Source organism: Pyxicephalus adspersus, chromosome 9, assembly GCF_032062135.1.
Source record: "Pyxicephalus adspersus chromosome 9, UCB_Pads_2.0, whole genome shotgun sequence".
Classification (NCBI taxonomy): Eukaryota; Metazoa; Chordata; class Amphibia; order Anura; family Pyxicephalidae; genus Pyxicephalus; species Pyxicephalus adspersus.
In genome coordinates this window covers 27,810,754-27,838,301 of record NC_092866.1, presented here as the reverse complement: position 1 = coordinate 27,838,301, position 27,548 = coordinate 27,810,754, and the positions used below count along the sequence as shown (strand labels likewise).

Genomic DNA, 27,548 nt, shown 5'->3' with positions numbered 1-27,548 from the left:
TTTTCAGACCAGATCCATTCCAGGTTTGCTGGATCACTCAGGTTTGCTGATGAATGTGAATCCTCTCCAGCTTTTTGAGATCTTCAATAAATCAGACCCTTTGGGTTTACTAGGGCAAAACATTGCCTTCACAATGTTCTGAGGATATGCATGTTTTAATGCAAATTTGACAATTGGTGTGTAGAATGCAGCAGAAGTATACTTTGCCTTGGGACTAGCACTATGTGAGGCAATGGCATCTGCCAGCCTGTCCTAGCAAGTTTCATTTTGTCGAAATACTTTATTACTTCAGCATTTATTTCTAGATAAAGTAACTTCCCAGCACCTTTATATAATATTTAAAGTATTTCAATACAAGAACACAAATACATTTCTGCTCCTGACTGCTTTTAGAACTTTCTTTGCACAGTGTAAGTATTAGCTGACCACATGGTGGTAGCAAAGAGTTATTTTTAAAATCAGTAAATGTAGCATTGTGTTACCTAAATTCTTGTACATCTACTAAGGTGTTTGACATATATTACTCCGGGCAACCTTTTTTTTTTGTTGAGTTAGACACTTGTTTTTTACTAATTTTTGGATGATGAATCCAGAAATGACCCCAGATTTTTGCTATCACATCCAGTTTTTGCGGTACAGGGTACCCTCCATGTCAAAAAACATACAAATTTTACATACAATGAAAAAATAATGTAATATTAACTTAAATGTACTGTTTATTTAAATTTCTTTTGTTCATACAAAGGATTTATTGTTACTCTATGACATTTTTTTTACAGTAAAACATTTGAAAATTAATGGGGTAAGTGGTTAAGGTCAGAATTTATTATTTTAGCTTTTCCTGAAGTGTTCAGTGTTAGGACAATCCCGCCGAATGCTCCAACAATAGTCAGCCATCATATGTACATCCCATCTACTCTGATACCGTCCTTCCATGACCTTCAAATCTTATTGGAATCGTTCACCTTGCTCATCACTGACTGCACCAAGGTTTTCCGGGAAGTTAGAAAGATGGCTATGCAGAAAATGCACCTTGATACTCATATTGCAACCAAGCATTTTGTAGCTCTCCAAGAGTTTCTGGAGTATTTCTGTGTAATTATTTGCTTGTGTGTTTTCAAGAAAGTCTTTGAAAATGGCTTTGAATGATAACCAAGCATTATTTTCAACTTTTTTACACTGTCCTGATGATGTTCATCTTTGATGAGCTGCTGAATCTGTGGATCATCAAACACACCGGCCTTTATTTTTTCAAATGACAGGCTACGAAATGCCATAATGAGGTACTTGAAACTCCTCAGTTGGCAAAGCTTTAACGAACTGCTTCATCAGACCCAATTTCATGTGCAGAGGTGGGAATATAATATTCTATCAACAAGTGGCTCATGTAGAATGTTTGGATCACCTGGTTTTAGGGCAGACTTTGGAGGCCAAATCCTTTCCACCCAATGCCTCTCACAAGCTCTGCTGTCCCACATGCACAGATAACAGGGATACTTGGTGTATCCGCATTGCTGACCAAGAAGGAAGCATACAATTTTAAGGTCAACACAGACAACCCAATTGTGTTTGTGATATTGCAACAACTCAATGACTCTCTTTTTGTCTGCATATTCTTCACTAAAAGAAACTGAATGGCCAACTTGGACTGACCCAAATATTATGCCATTGTGAAGGAGAACACGTTTTAAGCTCTGCTTTGAGCTTTCGATGAATAGTCCCCATTCAGTTGAGTTATAGATTGGAATTCCCAATTCTTCCATTACCCCAGGTATGTTATGGCAATACACAAAGCCACTGTCAGTTCTAAAGTACTGCAGAAATGCATTTTCTCTGGTTTGAAAGTACGATACCTTCGTTCCTTTTTCAAATACGTTTTTTTCACGCAGTCTTGATGCTAGGAGTTCTGAAGCCTTCTTAGGTAGTCCTCTTCAAATTCAAACTGTTCATCATTGTTGTCACCTAGTTCATCACCATAATCATGTTCTTCAAGAGAGGATAGTGTAACGAAAACCGGCACTGGGATTTCATCTGAAAGAGGCACTGGGCATATAGCCGACGGTAGACTAGGGTATTCTACATTATATTTATCTTTCTTGTTGTATCCTGAAGTTTTCACTATACAAAAGTAACAGTCACTGAATGATCACCTGGCTGTCGCCAAACCATAGGTGTACCAAATGGCATCTTATCACGTGTTCCCTTTGTCCACATCCGTAAACCCTCGACACACTGTTTGCACATCTTATGAGGGGCCCAAGACTTTTCTTGATCACCAAGTTTAACTTTGAAATATGCCAAATAGGCTTGCTCTACAAATGTGCTGATGTTCGCTCTTTGACTTGGAATGTTGAAACTGCCACAGGTATAACAAAAAAAATCTGCGTTTTTTAGGCACTTACAACAAGAAACAGCAGAGCCAGACATGATCTGAAAGACAGAAAATACGTGTGTAAGTGGAAAAAAAATTTTAAGAGACCAAATTTTCCATTATTAGGGGCGGCTCTCTGTGACTTGGACTGGGAGAAAATATTATCCTTAAACAACACTAAACTAAAGCTATAAGAAACGGGCATTCCAAAAATAAAAAAAAATAAGGATCACCTTCATCATTTGAAAACTATAAAGAATATAACAAAAGATGTAAAAAGGAAAAAAATGTGCAAAACTTCAAAATGAAAGACAGATTGCAAAGGAAAGTAAGGCAAACCCCCCAAAAATGTTTAAATATACTATTAGCAAAAAGATCAGATCCGAACATGTAGGCCCCTTAAAGGATGTCGCTGGGTTGGTAACTGGGGATAAAGAAAAGGCAGATTTACTAAACACTTTTTTTTAGCTCTTCGTACATAAAGGAAAATGGCAGAGCTCAAGTCCAAATTCACAATAGCAATGTCAGTGCCTTAAAAGAGGCACAAGATCTAATAATTCAACCATCAATTATCTAAAAGTTCACTGACAGGTGTTGGAATATCTGTACATTTCTTATTTTAGCGCCTATTAAAACAATGACTCTTTCTGCTACTTAGTAGCGAGTTGTCAAAATGCTCAGCAGTCAAAATAGGAAATGTTATGTTTGAACAAATATTATATATTATATTAGGTAAACCTCTACGTGAACTGCACTGTCCTTAACACAGTGGGAACAAAACCTACTTCTTTTTTTCCTAGTGAAAATATTATTGATATACCAATAATGGTATACTAATTTTATTTAGTAAGGCAGTATGATAAGAAATGAGGATGCTCAAAGTTCAGTAACTTACAGCAATCAGTCACAAGTTAAATACTGATCTGATATATATATATATATATATATATATATATATATATATATATTTGTTTCTATTCAAAACCTGTATGTCTGTTAGGGTTTTGACAATAATAATGTCCTGTTTTATGTTTTTTATTTAAGATAAAAAAGATGGCAGAGAGCTAAATGTGGTCCTGAAGATAACATTATGGGTGGCTTTGACCAAGTATGTGTATGTGGCTGTGTTTGGTTAGGCAAAATAAGTGTTATGAAAATAAACAAGTATGCTAGCCAATCAACTGATGATGTATGCTAAATGATCAGCTATTAAATCCTTAGAGGTTTTCAAGGAAAGAGAATATGTGTGGGATGATCAACTGTTCGGTCAGGGGAGGAGGTAGCACAATTGGGGAAAATTGCATTTTTATAGCAAGATAAAACCTTCCTTGTCTCTTTCAATTTGCTGTCTATTCAAGTGATCCTGTACTGTCCTGACAGTGGTACCTTGGTATTACACCAAACAAATTTTCCCCATAAGAAATAAAAAGAAATTGATTAATCCATTCCCATGGAAAACAAATCCTATTGGTATTGGCATATTATACATTGATGGGGCTGTATAAAATAATTTAAACATGTCTAATACTAAAAAAACATAAATACAAAAGGAACTGGACAAAAATGAAAATTTATCCTCACTTTACTTTGCTGAGAAGAGTTGAGTGCCTACTAGGATGGTGCTGAGAAGGGAGGAGGAGGAGATGTTATGTAATTCACAGAGAGTTATAGCGCGGGTTGTTCACTGAATGGTAGCAAATGGCGTACTGACGCTCGTGGCCAGTCATGGCTTTGTCTCGAGAGAGGTAATTTTGAGCCATACAAGTTCTAGCAAAAAGATTGTATACCAAGCAATATTTTTCGTGTTCAAACAGGACTTATACCAAGTTGGACTTTTTCCAAAGCAGACCTATACCGAGGTACCACTGTATTTAAAATATTGTGGAAATAAATAGCAACACAGGGATAGAAAAAGGAATAGTGGAATGTGGTGTAAGTGTAAAGTATTTTTATGCACTCAGATCTTTCCTTCTCAAATCCTAATACATTTTTTCAAGGGGAATTAAAACTGCCAATTCATAAAATGTTGGCAATATGTCTATGAAATATAACTCCTGGCAAAGAGCACAATATCAATATTATGGGATCACATTATGGGATAGCCACGTGGTGGCGAACCAATGGCACACGTGCCAGAGAAGGCACTCAGAGCCCTCTCTGTGAGCATCATCTCAGCTGGCCTTCCATTGGCCATGCTATTGACCCTCTGTCATCCCTTGCTGGCTGCGGAATTTCCCTTCTCCGTGAGTCATCATTTAATCCTCAGAATACCAGGCAGTGGGGAGGAGAGGCAGCTGATGTGTACTGAAGCTGATGTGTCTTGATCCAGAATTGAAAGGGTGAAATACAGAGGGAGAGAGGAAAGTGAGCAAGGGGTTAGGCAGAAATGGAGGGGGGATCTTGTTTTGCTCTGTCCTAGTTATGGGAAGTACAGTATGAAAGCTGAAGACACTGAACAGAGCTACACAGCCCAGGGACAGGAGTACCACTCTGTGAGCTATACCCAGTCAGGACCAGGTGAAAGCAAAGCATGTGGTGGAAAGTGCCTTTTGAATGTAATAGCTCTTTGGAAATCTGTCAAGGCTCTAAATATAATGTAAAAACCGGCAATCTGTTAGCGGAGACTTTTTATATATAGCTGATTGAAGAAATGCAGAAGAACCAAACTTTAAACAATTATTAGCAGCTGGGTTATAAAGTAGCAGTATAGTTGTTCTGTGGTTATAGTGATACTTCAGAGAAAAAATCAAAACAATATTCTTTACCCAATTGGCCCTCAGTATGAATTCCAACCGAACACATGTCTGTCTCCTATATTTATAAGTAGAGATACCTCCAGGAACACCCCCTCCCATATTTCTTCCCTTTTTTATGTTTCCTTGGTTTATCCCCTTGTTTGGAAATTACTGTTATTGTATTATTGAACTGTTTTGACCAAAGTGTACTTTCTGCACTATATGTGTAGGAAGGAATGTGAAACTTTCTACAATGTGTTTATCATATTGGCAGAATAAAGCCATAAGGGAACTGATAATTTACACTATTATGCAATACACAAATATGTACTATATGGTCAGCAAGTTTATTTTTATATACATTGGTCTGTTTCTATTATATTTAGTTTGTATTCTTATGAAAAAAAACAAAAACAATGAAAAACTTTTAAAACAAAAAAAACAAACAAAAACAAAACAACACTCCCTGCATATTTATAAATGGCTTGTCACACTGTAAATATAACTTATGTTGTTATGTTGGGGTGCCATTCTTTGGTAATGCCCCCTTCAAACAAGCCTTTGAAATGTGGTATTGTGAACCTTGTAACTGTGTGTTGCTGCCCACAGTGCTTTAAAAAAAATGTGTGCATTGTGCTGCATTGTTATGCAATTGTTATGCGTTTAGTAAAACTCCCTGCATTCCTGTAATGTGAGCGAGCCTTTAAACTCCACTCTGGACTGCTTTTTGATTTACCCCGTACCCCCCCATTGATGTCCTCTCCTGCACTAATTAGACTAAAAGTAACTTGAAATATTTAAGGTGTATGCGCAGGCAATATATATAATTTTTTTATAGCAGGGAATTGTTAAAACCCCTATGAGGTTATTTATTATTATTATTATTATTGCTGTCTGCGCCCTACTAGAAAGATGTTCATCATTTTCTGTCTAAGTGACAATGTCTTAGTTACCGAAATAAATAATGGTGTTAATTCTGCACTGTGGTGATGGCATATAGCCTAAATGCCTTTAAGAGGCGAATGGACAATTTCCTGGAGGAAAAGTCCATCACGGGTTACTAGGGCAGAAAGCTCAGGCTGTGACCCCGCCTCCAGATCTGGTTGGTGCTCATTGCTGGTGTCTGGTTTTGGATTGGTTCTGTCAGAGATCGACATACATGTACATTGCTTGAATGACATCCACGCTTATTGACATCTGTTCTGTGCGTCCAGTACACAAAAGGTTACAATGTCATTGCATAGTAGTAGGTTGCTTATACCTGACATCACATGACCCGTGTAATGCTTGGTGTGTTGGGTTAGGTTGGTGTGCAGGGTTCAGCTCTCTATGGCCTGTGTGTATGCTATATGAGAGGACAGGACAGGCATGGCACTCATTGTACTGGGATTGTAAGGGGGAACTTTCTATTGGCTGCTGTCCATAGGAACCAACCTGGGCTCCTGGTAATGGGAAAATGAGAAATGCGCTACTCCTCCACTTAATCTTATTTATGCAAATTTCCCAGGAAGTTCGTCCAACCCATGTATAGAAGAAGGGAATCAAAGGTAGGAAATGCACTCAGATGACTGAAATGCGCTGGTGGTCAGCAAATTCTAAAGGAACCCCAGCTGAGAATCACTGCTGTAGATTGTTGATTCGGGGAATATCTATTTTTTTACTGTTAACTAATAGTGTTAGCTATTTTTGGTATAGGGATAGATTTGTATTGGGTGCTTCATTTATTTTTTTAATTTTGTGTTTTTGTAGACTCCAAGTCTTGAACACCCAAAAATGAGTACAGCAAAATAGGAAAAACAGATAGTGGAAGGTCATTCCAAGAGGCCTGGACAGTCATTTGGAGTGATTGAACGCAATGGGAAAGCGTTATGTATTCTGTGTAATGAAAGTGTTGTGTGTCACACATCAGTTAGACAGCACTTTGACACAAACCACAAAAGTGTTGCCAAACTTGGTGAAATTAAAAAAAAAAGAGTTTTTTGAAAGGAAATTGAGGACATATCATTTTCAGTATCTTAGTTTTTGCAATTATCCTTCTAGAACAAATCATCTGACAGCTACCAGTTTTCAAATTTCACTGTGCATAACAAAACATGGTAAGCCCCCCTCAGATGGGGATACTATGAAAACCATGTTGTCTGGGAGTAATTCCCTTTTTCATGATTTCCCAAACAAGGATAAAATTAATAGCACAGATATAAATAATCATGCAAGGCCAGTAGTAAATTTCTGTTATGCTGTTGGTGACATCATAAGAGAAGAGCTGGTGAAATTGGTGTTTTTGCCTGACAGAAAACAAGGGATAGATGCTGTACAATGCTGTAATGGAGGCTTTTTTGTCACAAGACATAAGACCAGAAAAAGTGGTTTCTATTACTATTGATGGGGCTTCTTCTACGGTGGAGGTTTCATACAGTTCTTTGTTAAAGAAACAAAACATCAAGTCATTCAGTTCCGTTGTATTATACATCACGAACCTCTTTGTGCCATAGAAAGCAGCAAAAAATTTGATGATGTCCTCAAAGATATCACAAAAATGGTGAATTACATCATGGCTCATGCTCTGAATTTTCAACAGTTTCAAGCACTTCCAGAGGAGGTTTAGGCACAATATAGTCGTTTACTTTTATACAACAATGTCCAGTGGCTGAGCAGAGGACTAGTCCCGGAGAGATTTGTAGCCTGCTTGGATGAAATTAGGCTGTTTATGAATGAAAAATGGCAGGAATATCCACAGCTCACTGATATGGCCTGGCTTACTAACCTCATGTTTTTTTTACAGATTTTACACAACACTTCAATGTACTGAACAAACAACTGCAATGTGTTAGGAAAACAGCAGAAACTGCTGTTTTTGAAAGAGACCTTAAAAGTGGGCTGCTGAAATATTTTCCACATCTAAAAACGCATTCACAGTTGGGTCCATAAATATTTGAGACAATTTTTTTGCTTGGTTGGAGACAATTTTGGTTCTGTACATTACCACAAATAATAAATGAAACAACACAGTGGAACCACAGACTTTCAGCTTTAATTCAGTGGGTTGAACAAAAAGATTGCATAAAAATGTGAGGAACTAAAGCTTTTTTTTTTACACAATCACTCAAAAGTAATTGGACAATTGACTGAAAGGCTATTTCATTGGCTGGTGTGGGCAATTCCTTTGTTATGTCATTATCAATTAAGCAGAAAAAAGGCCTGGAGTTGATTTGAGGGGGGTGCTTGTATTTGGAAGATTTTGCTGTCAACAGACATCATGTGGTCAAAGGAGCTCTCCATGCCGGTGAAACAAGACATCCTTAAGCTGCAAAAACAGAAAAAACCCATCCGAGAAATTGCTACAATAGTAGGAGTGACAAAATCTACAGTTTGGTACATCATGAGAAAGAAACAAAGCACTGGTGAACTCAGCAACGCCAAAAGACCTGGACGTCCATGGAAGACAACAGTGGTGGATGATCGCAGAATAATTTCCATGCTGAAGAGAAACCCCTTCACAACAGCCAACCAAGTGAACAACACTCTCCAGGAAGTAGGCGTATCGATATTCAAGTCTACCATAAAGAGAAGACTTCATGAAAGTAAATACAGAGGGTGCACTGCAAGGTGAAAGCCACTAATAAGCCTCAAGAATAGAAAGGTTAGATTGGACTTTGCTCAAAAACATCTAAAAAAGCCAGCAGTTCTAGAAAAACATTCTTTGGACAGATGAAACCAGGATCATTCTTTACTAGAATGATGACAAGAAAGATGTATGGAGAAGGCGTGGAACAGCTCATGTTCCAAAGCATACCACATCATCTGAGGTGGTGTGATGGCTTGGGCGTACATGGCTGCCAGTGGCACTGGGACACTAGTGTTTATTGATGATGTGACACAGGACAGAAGCAGCTGAATGAATTCTGAGGTGTTCAGAGACATACTGTCTGCTCAAATCCAGCTAAATGCAGTCACATTGATTGGGAGGCATTTCATAAAACAGATGGACAATGACCCAAAACATACAGCAAAAGCAACCCAGGAGTTTATTAAAGCAAAGAAGTGGAATATTCTTGAATGGCCAAGTCAGTCACCTGATCTGAACCCAATTGAGCATCCATTTCACTTGTTGAAAACTAAACTTTAGACAGAAAGGCCCACAAACAAACAGCAACTAAAAGCTGCTGCAGTAAAGGAGGAGACCCAGCATCTGGTGATGTCCATGAATTCAAGACTACAGGCTGTCATTGTCAGCAAAGGGTTTTCACCAAATATTAGAAAAGAACATTTTTTTAGCATTTTTTATTTGTCCAATTACTTTTGAGCCCCTGAAATGAAGTGATTGTGTAAAAAAAGGCTTTAGTTCCTCACATTTTTATGCAATCTTTTTGTTCAACCCACTGAATTAAAGCTGAAAGTCTGCAGTTCAACTCCATCTGAATTGTTTCATTTAAAATTAATTGTGGTAATGTACGGAACCAAAATATTTATGGGCCTAACTGTAGAAAATTCTACAACATTTGCAGGCAATCCTACAAGACATCAGGAAATCTACAAGGAATTTTCTAGCATTGTAGCAGCTGCAAAGGTGAATTTTAGTATTACACTTTTACAGTTCCGTAAGATGGAGACAATTCTGTGTTTTCTTACCTCTCCAGATAAAGCCAAATTTGAAGAACTTGATCTTTCCTGCTTACACTGGTTAGATTTACGAAATCTGGAAATGGTGCTTTTTTAGGAAAGCTCTATCTGGAAAAATAATTTCTATGGCCTGCGAGAAACACTTGAGAAGATAGAAGGGATGACAAATGACAGCACAGCTAGTTCTTAAAAACTCCTAAAGTGTGAAATTCTGTGCCACATAATTTCAAGTCAATGAAAGCACTTTGGGATTGCTTTCCTTAACTTGTTTAGATCATTTTATGCTTGTGAGTAGCTGTTTTTAGCTTTGAATTATTTAAAATCTGACACCAGAAACAGACTAACAGATGACGTGAGTGCTGCATGTGTTGCTCTCAAATTTACAAAGTATGAGCCAAGGTTAAACAAATTATCAGCATGCATATAACAGCAAAAATCACATTAATTGTTCAAAAGCATGCCAAATGCAAACTTTTACCATTCAATAAAAAGTTGTTTGTATCATTGAAATCTCTGTTATTGTGTTTTCCTTTTAAGACAAAAGATGTTAATGTATGAGTTTTTTTATAAACTTAAACCTCAGTATTCAGGTTAGGTTGCAGTGTTGGCATTTTGCGATAAATAAGTGGGTTTTGGGTTGCAGTTTGGGTACTCGGTCTCTAAAAGGTTCGCCATCGCTGTCTTAGCCTATAGTTGGTGGCATCTATTGGCATGATCTGGAACTGCATTTCACTCTGATTTGTCAAATCAAAACTGTCAAAGACAAGCTGTATGTAACCGTATACATGTGGACACCTTCCCATCCATCACCTGTTCCATCTATAACACAGCTCAACAAAAAAAAAATTTCACTTGCCAAGGATTTTTTAAAATATTTAGTGTATTTCAGGTCTGCTGAATCCAGAAATTACATCAGTTTAAATAGAATTTTCTCTAGTTCTTGTGATACAGGTATCGGAATAGACAACAAATGTTAACACAGCATATTATTATCAGTCTTTATTTACACCGATGTTTTGCAATTTATATATTAAATGTAGCATTATTTTCATTAAACTTTAATTTGCCTTCTTTTTCTTCATTCATTTTCTTTTTTTACAGAAATCTGAGTTCTTCAATAAGTTGTTTAAATGACCCTAATGTATTTTTGCTACAAGCAAAAACAGAGAAGAAACATTACAGACTTTGTGAAACAAGCATATTGTATTTCGCATATTTTGGTATTAAACTTGGGGACCAAGATAAGTATTGGGCTCCCCATAATATTACACAATATATTATTATTACACATATGTAATATTATTAATAATAATATTATTACACATATGATATGCAAAACTTGTGTAGAGTGCCTACGTCATTGGAAAAATGGAAAACTGAAAAGTTTGAAATTTGGTGTACCTATGGTATTACGAGAGCCCAAAAATCATTAAAAAAGATTGTTATGTTTGTGCTCTAAATGTAAAGGGTTTCAATCATTACAAGAAAAACAAGTGGGAGTACCCTGATTTGGAATCAGCAGGACAACCTGTGCTGCATAGTGCTGATGTTACCATACCAGTGTTCAGTACACTCCCTGATATTCCTGTATCTGACATGTAGGATATTCAGGGTTTGGAACGTAATTCAGGAGGAGCAGTGGAAGTTAATATAAAGGAAGTTTCTCATAAAACCAGCAGTTCTCTCAAGAAGGGCTCAATGATTTAATACATGACCTAAGTCTGTCAAAAGAAGCATCTGAGCTTTTAGCATCCAGGCTAAAAGAAAAAAAGCTGTCTGAGACCAGAAGTTAAAATAACGGTTTATAGGACAAGAGAGGTGATACTCCTACCATATTTCAGTGAAGATGGAGACTTTGTGTACTGTTGTAACATCCCTGGACTACTAGCCCATATGGGAGTACCAGAATACCGAATACACAGTTCCACTCGAAGTTTGAAATCTGTTTTACTGCATAATGTCAACTGCTATGCATCAATTCCAATTGGACTCTTAACAGAACTTAAAGAAGAATATGAAAATATCCAAATGGTCTTACAAAAGCTTTGCTATCATGAACACCAATGGTTCATATGTGTTGATTTAAAAATGGTGAACTTCCTACTTGGACAGCAAAGTGGATACACAAAGTGACATGGACTCCAAGGGAAAACATGAAAAAAGGTGCAGCGAGCATCAATAACGAGCCATTGGTTGACAAAGAAAAAATCATTCTCCCTCCCCTACACATAAAGTTGGGATTAATGAAGCAATTTGTTAGAGCTCTGAACAAGGACAGTGATTGCTTCAAATACATTTGTAGATTCTTCCCTGGATTGAGTACTGAAAAATTAAAAGCAGGAATCTTTGATGGACCCCAGATTCGGAAATTGATAAATGATTCAAATTTCACAATTGATTGATTGACTGATACTGAAGCTTCTGCCTGGCACAGCTTTGTCATGGTTGTCAAGAACTTCTTGAGTAACCATAAAGGACAAAATTATGAAGACCTGGTAAAAAACTTTCTCTTTGGGTGCATGAGTAGCATGAGCTACTATGAGCATACACTATCTAGGTACTATGAGGTACATTATCTCCATAGCCATTTGCAAAAATTTCCAGAAAGCCTTGGTGATTTCAGTGAGGAACAGGGGAGAGGTTTCAACAAGAAATAAGGGTGATGGAAAAAAAGTATCAGGGCAGATGTGATAGACACTGTCCTGATCATCAGCATAAAAGGAAATCATAAGGAAATCATTTGCTAAATTTTCATGTTTCTTTAGTTTTCCATGAGGTTATTATTGAGGCTAGAGCCTAGAGCCAATCTAGCAAAACCAAAACCATATTTGGAATCTGTGCATCAAACATAACCTAAAAGGACTTTAATCTGTTTGGCAAGAAAATGTTTACCAGTCTAATAATTATGGACAAAAGATCATGATTGCCCAATCAAAAACTCAAAAGTATAAATTACTTTAACAAACTGTCATTAAATGTAATTTTTTTAGGGCAGTGCGGTGGCGCAAAGGTTAGCATTCTGGCTAACAGAACACTATCTGCATGGAGTTTGGATGTTCTTTCTGTGTTTGTGTGGGATTCCTTACACATTTCAAAACATGCAGTTAGTTTAATTGGCTTTCTCCCTACCCTGAACTTAGACTGTATCAATGACGTATGACTATAATAGGGACATTAGATTGTGAGCCCCTTTGGGTGATATGACTACAGTAAAACCCTGCCTAATATGTTGGCGCTATATAAATTCACAATGTCTTCAGAATATCCTACCAAAATCAGACGTCAGGTGTTCAAATTAGAACCTGTTATAGTTTTAATCCTTTAGATATTCTTTCTGAAGCCAGGCATGCTATGTAGAGTCTAAGTATGTACTTGATGTTCTCTAAGGACACCACTTAATGCCTGTGACCTGTGTTCTGCTTCAACAACCAATATCAAAAGACTAGGGCTCCACTGGTTCTCTGAAATATTCTTACTTTCCCAGAAACTAACAAGTAAATGTCAAGTCTTTTTTGTGGTTCTTACTTAATTATTTTCCTTGTAACATGATTCATATGTATTTGACAATGTCTACTTCTTATGCCTAATGCATTAATCAACTATTTGTCCACCTGACATTTCATAATTTCTGAAAGCCATTTATTTACCAGATATAATGCATTAACTTAAAATTAAGTTGATGACATACAATATGGGACACCATCTCCTCTGTACAGAACCCTTATTGTAACAGCAATTCTGGAAGTCCTTGTGATACCCTGAAATTTTTAGCTTTTAAACTGCTTCCTAGTTCGTTTTAGATTTTCATGATCCACCTGTCATAACAGGATTAACCCATTCAAGTAAGTTGCTTTTCCAATAAGTTGAAAACCCAATTTTAAAGATTTGAAATCAAAATTATCCTTCTGATGTAATATATTTACCACACAAATAATACTTATAGGAACAGAAAATCGTTAAAAAATAAGTACCTAAGAACCTGAAGTGGGCAAACTCATTTGTTTTCTATTCTGTCTTGTATTTACTATTATAAGCAGCCCTTCAAACCAAAAGTGTGCCGCAAGTAAATATTTTGCATTGTTGTGGAAAGAGATGGAGATAAGATTCTAATTGCTGAGTAAACAAATTTTAGGTCAATTGCCTCAAATTGTCATTTGAAAGATGAACTGATCCTAACCTCCAAAAGTTTTTTTCCTCATATGTACAGCTCTCCCTCTAAACAGAAAATGACCTTAATATTAATATGCTGACTGCTGCATTTTACCCCTATAGCAATTGTAAGCAGACAATACTATCCAAAGCCTATTATTACCAGACATGGTAGCATCTCCAGTTTCATTTGTCTGATACCAACTATTGCATCATGGGCCAGTAACAAACTGTTATCTCCCCCCACCAACCTTACCATTTCTAAACTACCACATCTGACCATCTGACAACCACACTCCCAGTTTCCACTTACTATCATTTACCTTGACATAATACACAAACACTCTTCCCTCCCTATCCATATACTATGTCCACTGTCCTAGTCCCTAAATCAAAATATACCAGACTTTTACAGGCTTGTTACCAGTTACCTTTAATCCTGAATACGTATTTTGAATATGTCTCATACTAAACCTACATTTTCAAATAGTATTTAGTTTTATCAACCCAATTTTCCACCATCATGAAGGTACAGTCAAGTATACTTTCTTTCATTTCCAAGATTTTGTGTGTTAGAACACAAAAAAATCATCTGGTCTTTAGCAGGTATTACATTTAGGTAAATACAGCATCAGATGAACAACAGCACATGGCCTTTTATATTACACTGTGTCATTGTTTATGTAGTTTTTGTAAGTCAAAATGCAGAAGCCATGTGTGAGAAATTAGGTACACCCTTACCACTTTTATAAGAATTGAGGGGATAAGTAGCAGACATGTGCTGATAAATACCTGCACTTGATTCACTCATCATTAACAAGTGTGATGACATATAAAAAAGGTGAGGTTTGGGAAATTTGCTGGACAGGAGCATTCAGATGTTTAACACTTTTTTTTATAATATAAGGGATATAGGATTATGACTTTATGCATCTCTTGATGATGGCACTTCCCTAATTTTCCCAAGAAATAACAAGAATACAAGACAACAAGTGGGATTTTCTCTCCAATATTCAACTTCATTTATTACAAATAAATCAAATGCATATTAATAACCATTTCTGCAATATTTATTGATAAAATTTTAACTTATATATGCAACATTTAACCATATTAGTTCTAAATACTTAGAGCAATTACATAAGCATTTTTAAATCTTGTTGATGCGAACATTATCCTTTTATTTCACATTTTTATCTTTCTTTCTGTCTTATAGACATTTGCTTGATATGTTTTGCAGACTTAATCTGCTTCATCAGGAGTACATGGACAAAACGTGTAAACTCTATAAAGGGAACATCATATATAAATATAATCAAAATTCAAACAGTAAAAAAAAATAAAGCAACAAAGTAAACAAAAATAATAAAAATTGCAAAACCAACTAAACTTACTTATTATATAAAGATTGTCCAAAGCAAAAGAGAGAAAACAATGAAGAAATGATTTTTAGAGTAGCAGTATCCAACCTTGAGAAGCACCACAAGCTGAAAAGGAGGAACAAGGAGGAACATATGCCCATAAAGCTTTAGTGTCTACAATAAAAAATAAAGTGTGAGGATGAAAGTGTGTGAAGTAGGAAAGAGTAAATATCCTTATTATCTGGACTACAACTACCTCTGCCTTGCTAATGACACAAATGCTTTAAAAAGACCAGTTACAAAGTCATATAAATTTATATTGTACAGGCCACCAGGGGTGGGTCTTGGATGGCTGATACATTTGCCCCTGCTTTAGGTGGTGGCAAATATAGAAAAAGAAGGCAGTTATAAGTATCTCTGAATTATTAAAAAAGGTTTTATACCCAACAAAGAGCTCAGAAGTTAGATGTTTGTAAGGTTAGTTTCCTTCCAGTGATGAAAGAAGGCAGGAGACTCTAAGCCAGGGAAAAAACATGGGTTGTAGAGGTAGCATTGTAAGGTAATATGGGAACCCACCACCCCCCATGTATTTATTCAAATTTCATATGTGCAGGGAATGGGAGGGTAATCAGAAGGCTCAGAATGCTCAATCCCTTTACAGTAGATGTTTTAACTGTGCTCTAATATTCAGGAATAAGATATTTAGCATTCAGCATTACAATTGTAATAAATAATTCTACTGGTATCGATGTTCTTACTGTTTTACAACCCATAAATCTTTTTTTTATATATTAGGCCAGACTATAATTTGGAGGTATACCTAAATCATATCATATACATAGATTCTCCTAAATGATAACTAGCCATGCCTATACAATACTAATCAGCCTCTGTAGTAGTTGGGAACCTATATTACATTTTGTCACCTTTGTCAGGACCAGTGATTAAAGTGAATCTAATATCTGAAACAAGACAATATAATATATTGGACTTGCAGCCCCCCAGTCCTAACTTGTTAAATAGCATATTAAATGTATAATATCATATTAAGGGTGGCTGTATAATTTATTGTTTTTCAGACATTCTTCCCTAATTCACCTACATCCTGCCAGTAACAAACATCCTGTCTGAGAGGCGAAGCGTAACAACTGTACTATATCTGTGGAAAAGAAGCATTGACCTAGGTTACTTTGCTGATTTGGAATGCACTTAAGTGTATAATCTTTTTCTTCCAATGTTTCAGTATTGTTCTCTTTTTTCCTTTGTGGATGTCACAATACCTGTTGGTTCCTGCAGCGCTCTCCGCTGAACCATTCTCTGGGTTCCCGCACCTGTCTACCTTATTGAGGTGCCAAGCGCGGCACTCGGTCTCTGTCTCTGCCTGAGTTAGCATGTAGCTCTTCCTGGCCTTGCATGTCTGTGGACAGTCTTGTACACACTGACACAGCTTAGGGAGAAGGAGCTCCTTAAAGGGGCATAGGCTATTTTAGCCTTTAGCAGTAATAGTGGTCCAGATCAATACCTTGATTCATTCACAGCAATTAAAAGTTTACATTTATTTACCAGAAAGCTTTTTTTGAGAGTGCTACACTTTAAACCATCCAGGGAGCCATACTTCTGTCATATATAAATCATTTGACCATAAAGACTTAAATAAATAACTAAAATATTAAAATATTTTGTACATTTTTTATTCAATAGTTTAGGATTTTCCAGGTAATACAGTCTAACTTAGAACTTTCCACACTTAAAAATAAATCTCAAGCTACCCCATCTTTAACGGAAACCCAAACATGGCAACTTTTGTACAAGTTTCTAATAGGATAGGAAATTACAAAACAAATTATAAAAACATCTGGCTCCAAGAATTATAGCCACAATCACGATAACATAAAACCCTTGAAAGCATGGCAACATGGTGATTATGGACAACATCCAACACAAACAGAATTTTCCATGTATTTATGCTTTATTAACCTCCCTAGCGGTTCATTTCTTTGTGGTTTTATATGTCTACATTATTTTTCATGAAAATCTATTTTACAGTATATTATAATAGTATGAGTATAATAAAGTTCGAAACACAAAATCATTTAAAAACAATAAATTGAATAAATTAAAAATCTATATATTTAAAAAAAAAATTAATTAAAAAAAAAAATATACATACTGTAAACTAAATGTTCTTGAAATCAATGTACTGCTTTTACACATAAAAATCCAATGTATTGCATTCAATACAGTTATTTTGTATTGAATGCAATACAAATGGATTTTGAATTTCCCAGCCCGCCCGGCCGGGACGTACACACACACCGACGTCACCGGGAACTTCTTGACCCGGGGTTACCACTTGTAGCAACTTTTTTATACCCCGAGTCACTCTCGGGGTTACCACTAGGGAGGTTAAAGAATACCATTTCCCACATTTTATGTGCTACCTAAGATACTATACATCAAAAATCAGAAAAATTTCCCAAGTATACCTATCATTTTGTTGACTAACATTAACTACCATGTCTTAAATGTTTCCCAATATTTATCAAAGATACTATTGATTCTTTCAAATCCATAAAGGGACTAACAGTTCCCCAAAATTCTGTTCTTGACATCAAAGCTTTTTAATCAAGCATCCTGCATAATAAAGGTTTAGAAGTCATTGACACATTTCAGTGACTTCTAAAAGAGAAATAAAAAAGATAAATCTACTTGGCCTTTTAACAAATTTATTACCAAATGTATTCTAGATGTGCTTAAATACATCATTACTAGGAATGATCAAGGACACCTGCTGCGCATACTCATGCAAATATGTATGTGGGGGATGGGAAATCTTTTACCCAATGAGAATATTTTTTATGTGCATCTGCCACAAATGAATGTGGTGAAGATAAATAGATGATATTTTTTTTCATTATTATTAAATAGTACTTATATAGCGCAAATATAATACGCAGCACTGTACATTAAATAGGGGTTGCAAATGGAGGAGGAGAGGACACTGGCATGAAGACTTGTTTGATTTATTTGAGTTATTGATTTCAATCTCAAGTTTACAATGTTGCATAAATGTCACAAAATTAATATCCTTCTGTGGAGGGCTCCAATAAAGAAGATCTGTCTTTAAATCCAAATTTGTGTAGAATGCTAACTTCAAGAAACTTAATTCCTGATGCAGAAAGCTTGCATTCATATGCCTGTACTAAAGCATTCCATATAGTCAGTACTTCTGAATTAGGAGGATTTCTCGAAATGAATCTGGCTTTGTACAACAAGTGTCCACTTTAAGTACATGGTTGCATAAAGGAGGCGACAATAACAAAATACTCAAATGCACTCAAAATCTTAAATAGGCAGGATCTTCTTTTTCTGTCCTCACAAACAGCGAAAAAGGTATTGGAAACTACCCATATTAGAACTGCTTATTCTACTTCGCATAATGAATTGCATGAAATATATGAAAAATGTTGCAGCATATTGACTGGCTATTAAATTGTCAGAAAATTGATTCTACCATATCCACAAATTGCTTATAGTAAATTGGCTTCCTTAAATAACAAAATAGTATGCAGTTACTATGTATGTATTGACGAAGTGACCCATGCAGCTAGGTTTATTTTTCAAATATGTCAAATATCCTATTACTCTTAGGTCCATACAAATCCTATTGAAACTTTTCCAAATAGTCAATCCTTTCATGCACACCATTATGTAGATTGCTTACCTTTAGGTGTAATTTGTTTCTTAAATGCAACTGAGATGCCTTTATATATGACAGATAAAACCAAAAGGCCATTACACTGTTGCATTTATGAACAGATAAATTCAACTGAAAGTGGTAGGCTAGTTCAGTGGTCCCCAACTCCTGGGCCACGGACCGGTGGAGGTCCATGGCTGGTGATTTGGGGGCCGCAAATGACAGGAGGCAGAAGCATCGGTGTCCCTCCTTACACTGCTCTAAAGCTAATGACAGTGTGACAGCAGGAGTGCAGCCAGCAGGAGCGCAACCAACAGGAGCGCAGATGGCTCTCCTCACACTACTTACACAAGCTGCGGAGAATGACAGAGCAATGTATGTAAGGTTTACACATTATTATTATTATTATTATTATTAATAAACAGGATTTATAAACCGCCAACAATTTACACAGCGCTGTACATTACATAGAGGTTGCAAATGACAGACAAATACAGACCGTGACACGGAAGGAGAGGAACCTGCCCTGAAGAGCTTACAATCTAGTAGGTGGGGGAATTAACACATACTAGGAGGGAGATATGTAGTGGTGGGAAGTAGTGACGGTTTTAAAAGACAGAAGAAGATGGGTAGGCAAGTTTGAAAAAATGGGTTTTGAGTGCCTATTTAAATGAGCAGAAAGTAGGAGCAAGCCGAATAGGATGAGGACCATTCCAGAGAATTGGGGCAGCTCTAGAAAAGTCTTGTAGTTGTGTGTGTGAAGAGGTTATGAGTGAGGAAGAAAGTTGCTAGTTAGGTTAGGTCAAAGGAGAGGGGAGAGCGGCTGGGGGAGTATTTTTTTTACCAGGTCAGAAATGTAAGTGGGACAAGAACTGTGGAGGGATTTGAAGGCAAAGCACAGGAGCTGGAATTTGATTTTAAGGTGAAATGGAAGCCAGTGTAAAGAACTACCAAGAGATGCAGCAGAAGAGGAGTGGTGGGAAGGATGGATAGGTGGCTGCAGCATTCATAATAGATTGTAGAGGAGGGAATTGGGTTAGTGGAATACCAGAGAGAAGGATGTTACAGTAGTCCAGGCAAGAGATGAAGGCGCGTGTACAAGGAGTTTGGTGGTCTCTGGGGACAGGTAGGGGCAGATTTTGGAGATGTTGCGTAGGTGAAAGCTGCAGGACCTGGAAATGTTCTCAATATGAGGAGTAAATGAAAGGGCAGAATCAATAACAGTGTTATTAACAGTTAGAATATTGTCAGAGGTAGATGTAGAATCTGAAGGTGGGAAGATGATGAGTTCGGTTTTATCCAAGTTGAGTTTCAGGAATCAGTCAGACATCCATGATGATATGGCTGACAGGCAGCATGAGAGCTTATCCGGGACTGAAGGAGACAAGTCAGGACTGGACAGATAGATTTAAGTGTCATCAGCATACAGATGGTACTGTAGGCAAAAGAAGGAAATGAGACTGCCGAGAGAGGAGGTGTACAGAGAAAAGAGAACTGGTCCAAAGACTGACCCTTGGAAAACACCAACAGGGAGGAGAGTGGGAGAGGAGGATATACCCTTGAAAGAAACTTGAAAGGAGCGGGCAGACAGATAGGAAACAAACCAAGAGAGAGCAGTGTCACTGACACCAATGGAGCGCATGATTTGTATTAGAAGGGGGTGATCAAAGACAGAGTCAAACGAAAGGGGTGTCTGTCTGTATTTGAGAAATGATCTAAAAGTGAATGTGAAAGAAGAAATTGCGGATGGAACAAGCGATGAGGTTGAGCCATTATGGGTGGAGTTGAATAACACACAACTAATTATTGGAGTCTGCTATAGGCCCCCCCCCCCAGTGCTAAGGAAGAGATTGAAAATCAACTACTAGCACAAATAGAAAAAGCAGCAAAAAGTGCAAGTGATTTAATCATGGGGGGTTTAAACTACCCTGACATTGACTGGAGTAATGGCACTACAGAAACCGCAAAAGGGAGGAAATTTGTGAATTTAATACAAGATATTTTTATGGTACAGTTTATAGAAGCCCCAACTAGAAATGATACCCTGCTGGACCTAGTTCTTTCTAACAATGCAGAGCTGTAAATAGGAAGCAAAAACAGGAAAGATAAAAACATTTAATTTTAAGAGAGCAAATTTTCCAATATTAAGGGCGGCTCCCTGTGACTTGGACTTTGACTTGTCTTTAAAGAACACTGAACAGAAATGGGAATGTTTCAAGTCTGTTTCACAAAAGCACACTAAAAAATATATTCCAATGAGTAATGAGTTTAAAAGGCTAAAATTAAAACCTATGTGGCTCACAGCTGATGTTAAAAAAGCCATAGGTAACAAAAAAAGGGCATTCCAAAAATATAAAAATGAAGGATCACCCTCATCGTTTGAAAACTATAAAGAATAAACAAAAGATGTAAAAATAAGATAAAATGTGCAAAACTTCAAAATGAAAGGCAGATTGTGAAGGCAAACCCCCAAATTTTTTTTAGATATAATAATAGCAAAAATATCTAAACATGTAGGCCCCTTAAAGGATGTCACTGGGTTGGTAACTGGGGATAAAGAAAAGGCAGATTTACTAAACACCTTTTTTTTAGCTCTGTGTACACAAAGGAAAATGGCAGAGAAATCCAAATTCATAATAGCAATGCCATAATAGCAATGAGTCTCAATGGCTGAGAATTAATATGATTGAGAAACAGCTGGGAAAAATTAAGGTTGACAAAGCACCAGGACCCGATGAATTACATCCACGTGTCCTCAAAGAGCTGAGCACGGTTATTTCAAAGCCATTATTTCTAATTTTTATGGACTCTTTAGTTACTGGCAAGGTACTGATGGTTTGGCGTAAGGCCAATGTGGTTCCTATCTTCAAAAAGGGAGCCAGTACCAGGAAACTACAGCCCGGTTAGTTTAACGTTCAAAGTTGGAAAGGTCCTAGAGAGTTTGATAAAGAACCACATAGAGGAGTTTCTGCTAGAAAATAATATTATAAGTGATAGTCAGCATGGCTTCAAGAAAGACCGAAGTTGTCAAATTTACTTTCTAATTTTTGGAGGAAGTAAGTAAACAGGTAGACAGTGGAGTAGCAGTTGATATAGTGTACTTGGACTTTGTTAAAGTATTTGACACCCCACAGATGGTTAATATGCAAGTTAGGGTCAATAGGTTTAGAAAAGTCAGTCTGTAAATAGATAGAGAACTGGCTTAAAGATCGCATCCAGAGAGTTGTAATTAATGATTCATACTCTGAATTGTCTAAGGTTATTAGTGGTGTACACCAGGGTTCAGTTTTGGGACCTTTACTGTTTAACATCTTTATAAATGATATAGAGTTTGGGATTAAAAGTACCATTTCTGTGTTTGCAGATGACATCAAACTATGTAATGGAACTAAGTCCATACAGGATGTCTATATTCTACAAGCAGACCTGGATGTACTGTTTGATTGTGCAGCCAAGTGGCAATTGACATTTAATATAGATAAATGTAAAGTTTGCCCCTGGGGGCTAATAATGTACATGCTTCATACTGTCAAGGGGGAATACATTTTGGGGAGTCAGGAATGGAAAGAGATCTGGGGGTTCTGGTAGATCATAGACCTAATAATAGCATGCAATGCCAAGCTGCAATATCTAAAGCTAGCAAAGTACTTTATTGTAATAAAAGAGGAATAGACTGCAAAGATGGAGACATAATCCTGCCCCTGTACAAAGCATTGGTCAGACCAATATGCAGTCCAGTTTTGGGCACCAGTTCACAAAAAGGACATTGTGGAATTGGGGAGAGTGCAGAGAAGGGCAAATAAACTAATACAAATAATGGAGGAGCTCAGCTATGAGGAGAGATTAGCTGAACTAAATCTATTATCCCTTAAGAAGAGACGTTTAAGGGGGGATATGATCATCCTGTATAAATATATAAACGGTCCATATAGAAAACTCTCTTCACCATTATTCACTTTATGATCTTTACAAAGAACAAGAGGGCACCGTCTGGAGGAAAAGAAGTTGAAGCTTCAGATAAGCAAAGGAGTCTTCTCTGTAAGGTCTGTAAAATGTGGAATCGGCTCCCTCAGGAAGTAGTTTCAGCAACTACTATAGATTGCTTGCTGGATGTTTTTCTAGAAGCACAAAATCTAACTGGGTATTAAGGCATTAAAGTAAAAATAACAGTGACTGTTGATCCAGGGAACATCCAATTGCCTCATGGAATCAGGAAGGAATTTTTTTCCCCTGTTGAAACAAATTGTACCAGGGTTTTTTTTTGCCTTCCTCTAGTCCAACTATGTCCTAAAGGGTTTTATATCTGGGATATGTTTATTTCCCTAGTTGTTGAACTTATGTCTTTTTTCAACCTAACCTACTATGTAACTATGTAACAGTGTCAAAAGCAGATGACAGATCAAGGAGAAGGAGGAGGGAAAAAATGCCTTGAAACTTAGCTTTGTGGAGGTCATTGGCCACTTTAGTAAGGGCTGTTTCAGTGTGATGGGCAGCTCAAAAGCTAGACTGGAGAGGGTCAAGGAGAGTTTGTGCTCAGGTAATTGGTGAGTCTTTTGGATGACTCCTAGATAGGATCGGAGGATTCCCTGCTTGCTTGTGTGCAGGACAGAGGCTGAATGGGGGGAGGGGAGTGTTTGCATGACTTGCAGAAGAAATCTTTTGCTAAACAGAGCTGAGGATGTGGGTGATCTTAAGAGCTGAGCTGATCTGTAACATCTTGTAACTCTTTAATGACCAAGACAAACTCTGCAGCTGTTTCTTTTTGCATATCAAAGCACAGCTTGCTCCAGAAGGTAATAAATGTCTAGGCTGCATATTTTTTTTTTGCTTTGTTTGTGATTAGCTTACAGTGAAGATTTTATACAGTAACTGACACCACGCTGCCTAATAATATGTTGAGACAAACATCTGACCTAATTGCGTATATTAAAATACGTTCCAACTTACATGCAAATTCAACTTAAGAACAAACCTACAGTCCCTATCTCGTATGTAACCCAGAAACTACCTATACCAGGTATATGTTATTGGGCCTGCTGTCAGAAAGGTTGGGGCCAACTGGGCTAGTCAATCCAGTCAGCAGACATTTTGCTGTTTGCTTTATCTTTAATACATCAAATAATAGGTTTTTTCTTCTTCATTACATTCAAATAAAGGACTATATGAGAGACATCATTAAACATTTACTTCAACGTGAAAGATTCTAGATTGAGACAGTAAGATCCAGTAGCGTCTTGGAGAGATTATTTGAAATGTGGTAATCCAGATCTCCGTGTATTTCAGTTGGTATTGTGGTCACTTTATTGAAGATATTCTTACTAAGAGCTTGTTTAACAGTGGTTTTGCTGCTTGTAAAAAAATATATATACTTGAATGTGATTTTTTTTGGACACAGGTTAATTTTCAGAAAAAAGATAAAATATGATTAGTTGCCCTGTCACTGATATCGTTTTTTCTTTTTCTGCCTAACATTTTTCTTGTTTTGTCATGTCAGCCAGACTGGCCCAAATTTACTTCTGGTAGTTTTTATCTATTCTCATCACAATAAAAAGTATGAACTCGTGACCCCTGGTTTACAAGACCAGTGCTCTAACCCCTGAGCTATGGAGCCCTAGATAACTTTGGAGCCCTCAATAACAAGTATAAAATGATACAAAATATATAATTTAAAAAGTAGTACTACCAATATGCTGGCTGGCAATTATGCCAGCTGGTATACAATGATTAATGGTAATATCAGGCTTTTTTTTCTCATTTAGATTCCAAACAAGTTAACTAAATTTTAATTAAAAACACAAAACCCCAAATTGTATAAGTACAATATAATTGAATCATCACTAGCATGTCCAATTCTTTTTCAAAGCCACTTATAAATACTTGCATTAACTAAAAAAGAGAATAATGGGACCTTTAAGGCAGAGCACAACAAAAGAACTACCTAACAAACCAACCTAAACAGTTAAAAACACAACATTTATTGTACTTAAACATCTACATGTAATATTCAATGTACAACAAAGTAAAAACGAGGGCCAATCTCATTTGTAATTTGACGTGTTTCATAGACAAAGTTTGTACCTTAAAATTTTGTACTATAATTGAGTATGTCCACAACCATAAAGCATGACAAATGCCAGGTTGCGGGGTAAAGAGAGGTTACTTTTTGTAGGTATATGATTTTAGATTTAGGATTATTTGTGTCGTGTATTGAGTCATTACTTCAAAACGATTTCTGCTACCTTTCCTATACTGTATTATTACACAAGTACATTTGTATTCCAAATCATTACCTGTGTCAGTGCCTTAAAGACTTGTAGTCTATTATAAACTACTAGAACTAGCTTCTCCTTTATACTGTTACTACATGAACTGTAACTATATGCTGAAATCGGACTCTACAAGTACACACATATTGTGCCCTAGAATGGAACAGAGAAAAGTGCATATTGCTAAAAATATAAGGAAAACATTTATTATCATTATTATTATTATCGCATTAGCAATTCTGCTTTGGTTATCATCTATATGTAACATTTTCCATATAATTCTTAATTATGTGTATATATGCTCTTACTTGTTTCTGATAAAAATAGCACCTCTCTCCTATCCTTGACCTTCTCTATATATATGCTTTACCATTTTTCCCTTTTGTTTACCACCTATCTGCTCTGTGCACTGTAAACTGTATGGTATTCACACAGAGTGATACATTATTAGTTCATCGTTTGCTATTCTTTTGGATCCTACATTGGCAACACACTACTAGCCTGGCTAAGTAATAGAAAAATAAGTAAATAATAAAGACTGTAATTATCATATACCATTTTTCCACTTTTATTTAATTAGATATAATACATTCTAATGTTTTTTTTTATAATAAGAATATATTTTTTCTGTAATTAGCATTGATTACACTGCATCACAAAAAAATAAATATTGTCTGATACTTGGTCTAATCCATATGTCCTATACTAAATCAAGCGTGCTGAATCCAAATCTGAAGTCAGATTCTGCCTAGGATGTCAGGATCTTAAGGTAATTAGGCATATAGACACAATTAGCTACATTCTCTCGTTCCACAGTTACTATGTAATCTCCATGCATACCTAACTTTTGCCTCATAGTTCCATGACATTACAAAAACTTAGTTTTACGTTGCAACAACATATACAATTACACATAATTCAACACACATGTGCACTTCACTGTCTCCAGTTGTAGAAACCAGCAGTAGTCGCCCATCATGTTGGGGTTTCATCGGCCTTGATATCTTGTTACCATAACAGAAATGACTAGTGGAACCTCTCCCCTTGTTCATCAATCACATCACCCAAATTTTGTGGGAGGAAGTCCAGATGGGAATGTAAGAAATTATTTTGAGGCAACTAGCACAAATGAATCCCAAGCAGCAAGTTCAAGCTTGAGTTTGTTTCTGAATGTGGCGTCACTCATCAAATTGCAGATTTGGGGACCAACAAAAATGCCTGCTTTCAGTTTAGCATTTGGTATACCTTTTCCAAACTTGTCCTTCAGATACTGAAAACCCATACCATCACTATCCATTGCAATGACAATGGCGGAAGGTAAACTTTCTGTGGATCAATGAAGTGATTTATGCTTCATGTTGTACTGGCCAACAGTGTGTTCAGGTCTGGGTGGCCATTCTTTCACTTTGTAATGGTTGCTGTCATCACGACTGTTCCACAGGCACGGAAAGCACATATATTTTGTATATCCCAATTGCGGGCCAAGAAGGAGTGCCACCACCTTCAGGTCACCACAAAGGTTCCACTTGTGTTCTGAATAGTTAATCAGTTTCAAAATGACTTCCATGGATTCGTATGTCTCTTTCATTCCTTCGGCATGAGCAAGAGGAACAGAAGGTTTTTCATTACCTATTTGCATCAATACAGCTTACAAACTTGCTTTGCTTGAGTCTATACCCAATCTCCACTGCTCTGGTATGTATTTGCAACCTAACTCCATCTTGAGACCACTCACGTCGGTACAGAAGCAAATGTCGTTTTCCAGCTTGTAATAACCTGCAAACTTTATGTACCGATCACGAAAGTGTAAAGTTGTCATTCCTTTTTGTAGCAAATTCCACTCCTTTAATGTGGAGACTAACAGTTCAGACTTCTCTTTTGACAAAGACAGGTCCCTTACTAGATCATCTAAATCTAATTGGCTTATAAAATGTGACTTACCCTCTTCATTGGGGTTCATACCATTCACTAACATAGACATCATCCTCCTGTTCCTCATTCGACACTGTCACTGTCAGTAACAACAGATGTAGGAGGGACTGGCACTAGATTCTCTGCATCATGTGGCACTGGCTTCAGAGCAGATTCACAATCAGGATAGATGATTTTTGACTTAGTCTTCTTTGAAAACCCAGCAATTTTACTCATACAGAAGTAGCAGTCCGAGTGATGGTCTTTTGCTCACGCCAAACTAAAGGCGTGCAAAAGGCATTTTATTCATTTTCCCATTCAACCATTGTGTTAGGCCAATGTAACACACCTGACAGAGGATACGGGGTGCCCAGCTTTTACCCTGATCTCTAATTTCACATCCAAAGTAATACTTGTAAGCAAATCTCACCCTCCTGG

The 27,548-nt window shown here is 36.8% G+C and overlaps 1 long non-coding RNA gene across 1 annotated transcript in view; it reads right to left on the bottom strand.

Annotated features, from left to right (window-relative positions):
- Positions 1-700: 700 nt before the first annotated feature.
- Positions 701-27,548, bottom strand: part of LOC140338312 (uncharacterized) — a 35,193-nt gene continuing 8,345 nt past the window's right edge. Inside the window, exon 2 of the long non-coding RNA XR_011922222.1 lies at positions 701-2,430. This is a non-coding gene — a long non-coding RNA (uncharacterized lncRNA). The remainder of the gene's footprint in view (positions 2,431-27,548) is intronic.